Source organism: Geospiza fortis, unplaced genomic scaffold (assembly GCF_000277835.1).
Source record: "Geospiza fortis unplaced genomic scaffold, GeoFor_1.0 scaffold154, whole genome shotgun sequence".
Taxonomy (NCBI): Eukaryota; Metazoa; Chordata; class Aves; order Passeriformes; family Thraupidae; genus Geospiza; species Geospiza fortis.
This window is the reverse complement of record NW_005054397.1, coordinates 2,272,184-2,275,281: the sequence shown is the minus strand read 5'-3', so window position 1 is coordinate 2,275,281 and position 3,098 is coordinate 2,272,184.

Here is a 3,098-nt window from a genome sequence, read left to right as displayed (position 1 = left end):
GAGCACCAGTGGTATAAAACATGGGAAGGTCTGTGTCTCTGCAGCTCTCCCTTACTGCTCTTTTCTTTGACAATAGTCTGCTCTCTTCCTCTTATTCTCTTAATTCCTTGACTGCTAACATGTCCCTGACTGCTTTGTTTCCTATGTTTTGATTGTAAGGAGTTACAAGATACTTTTTTCCCCCTTTAGCAGTGTTATAACCCAAATAGCACCCAACAACAATCTCACACCTCTGCTGTATCTGGAAAAAAGTCACTGCCTGCTTTCAGCCTAGGACTTCAGCCCTCACAGTGACCTTGTCCTTTCAGGCGGGCTCAAAAGAGGATGTGAACAGAGAACTTCTAGGTACACTTCTGGTCTATCCTAGTGAACAGCTTGTGTATCCAGAAAGCTACATGAGCTTTTCCAACCAGATCAGTCGGTCTAATGCACTAGTAATGCAAACCGTGCCTCCCTAATGACCCCGGACCGCCACAGCTACAAGAGAGCTACAACTAAATTACAAATAGTTAGTCATGTAGACTGATGGCATAGCTCACATTTGGTGAGGTGCTGAGGTAAATGGATTGAACATAGACTAATCCAAACATTTCCATTATTAGAACACGCTAGGCAGAGTCTCCGTGGGATGGGAATGAAATCACGCTGGAGTGCCTCAAACAGTTTGCGTGTGATCCGCTATAATCTTACATATATATTTTCTCCATTCTCTGGTTTCATCACAGTCTTACTGCCTCAGTGGAGGGATTTTGCTTGTAAGGGTGTTTATATTACACAGAAAAAAACCCCACTCAACCACTTGAAAGCTGGGATCATTTGAGTAATCATTTTAACTTTGGCAAAATTAGCCAAATGCTGAGATATCTTATGTGAGATGTTGAATTTCTAGGCAGTAGTGGACCAAAGCATTCTGTATAACAATGAGTTTATCAATCCCATTAAACCTTCTTGCCCATTATTCTATTAAGACCAACAGCAGATGAACATCTTGCTGTGTTTAACTCAGCTGGCAAAATACCTTTAGCTAACACAATATTTTCAGTTTAGTGCGAGAGTTTTAGCCTGCTTTGGAGGCAAAGAAAAGTAAAGATTTTTTTTAACTCAATAACAATAAGCCTGATTTTATTGAACTAGAAAGATTTGCTCATAACATATACATGAGGTAATATTTAAATAAGACTGTTCAATAAAATGCTAGGTATGTCACTTAGAGAAAGCAAGGTGCTGTTTTCAATTATGATTTTAATATACCTGAGCATGTGAGTACTCCCATTAAAGTCAATGGGATTATGCAGACACTTAGAGTTAAAAGTGCTTTGCTGAAGAAGGATGATGGGACTAGAATTAAACACTACAGGTTCCTCCTATGTGCTGCAGCTGAGGTCTGTATAAGAAAAGGAGTAGAATATACCTGATTCATATACAGGATGAAAATTAATTCAAAACATACTCCAGCTTCGAATAGAGATGTATTCTACAAAACCTGCTGGCATTAATCTGCATGAAATACTGCCTTAGCTAATAAGAACACCCGGTCTTTATTTATATATTGAGCCATTTGATAGATATAAATGAAGAAAGAGGTAAATAGAAGCCAACATATTTTTGAATAAAAGCCCAGAAGTTCTTTCAGAGTTCAATGATCTTTGTGTCTAGATTATAAAGAATTCAGAGCAGCTTCATGTGACTTGCCAACTACTGAATAGAGCTCCAAAACATCTGTAATATTAAACAACTTCAAGCCTCCTTTTTATACTTGTTTTCATCCAGCAGTGATTTATAGAAATCTATTGGCTTCTCCACTGGTCTTTTCTAAAAAGAAATATGCAGGGAGGAGGAGGAGGTTTTAAAATATGTTGGGACACCGCTACCAAACTGCAGCTGTAAATTAGAGATATTTTAACAGTGGATTTAGATTTATTTAGGAGATTATGGAGAAATGCTAACTGCATTACATCGATTATTTTAAGCATTGCAAAATGAATTTGTGGTGGTGTGCAAAGTACAACTGAGTTCACAGGCAATTTGATGTTTTTAGGGCAATTCAAAGAGACTGTGCTGCTTTTGAGGAACAGGATTTCTTGGACTGGATCCCCACTGGTAACATTTTCCTTGCAGTAGAGTTGCAGCCCATTAATTCTTACTGTCCAAATATAGGTAGCATTAGTTTAAATTAGAAGTTTTATAACTGATTTAGTTGAGCTACTGAAATCCCTTATGTACACAATCTTATCTCATTTTCAGAGATCCTCTTTGGATTGGTTTATACCTGTCCCGATTAACATATACCAAACACATTTCACTTGATGAAAAATCTCTCTAACTAGTTTAAAATTATTCTTTGAGATGGTGTCTCATGCACAACAATTTTCTGATATGATGAAAAGTGTGATTTAGTTCAAACTGCATAACTGGTGTTTATGGACACTCCATTACTGTAATCCCTCTTTTAGACATGTACATCTGCAAGCTGCACCAATACAACCAACTTTAAAGTGGAATCAGCTGCCCAAAGCTGATTGAAACTAAACAAGGTAGTGTCTGTGACTAGGTATCCTTGTGTTAAAGGCCTGCAGCTTTTCCCTATGAAATAGCTGAATGTTTGAAGCTGGCTCTAAAGCATGATCAAAACTATAACTTTCTGGACAATCTTACTCATGAAATCAAGACCTTAAAATCAGGCCTTGGGCCTTCTTGAATCCATGTTTTCTGGGGTTGTTTTTTGGGGTTTTTTTGGGGGGGGGTGGTGTGGTTTTTTTTAATCTGGATGTTTCCTTGCCAGAGATTTGTTGACCACTGGTGGCTTGCAGAGTATTTTCTGGTGGCTTAGAGAAAGTTATTTGGTTACAGGATAGTGTTTCTTGTCCTTTGTGCTGGAGAGAATGAACATATGAACAATTGGGAGAGGGAAGATGCAGTGAAGACTGGAGTCAGCTACAGGATTCACTCTTCTTTAAAAAAGGAATAAAGAGCCTTCAATAGGCTCAAATTAAAGATAAATTAAAATTGCAGAACACAGAAATATTTCCGTGTTCTTCCACTTGTCTTTCGACACATGGTGTCTTAATGTCAGATGGTCTCTTGGCCATTAATGAAGG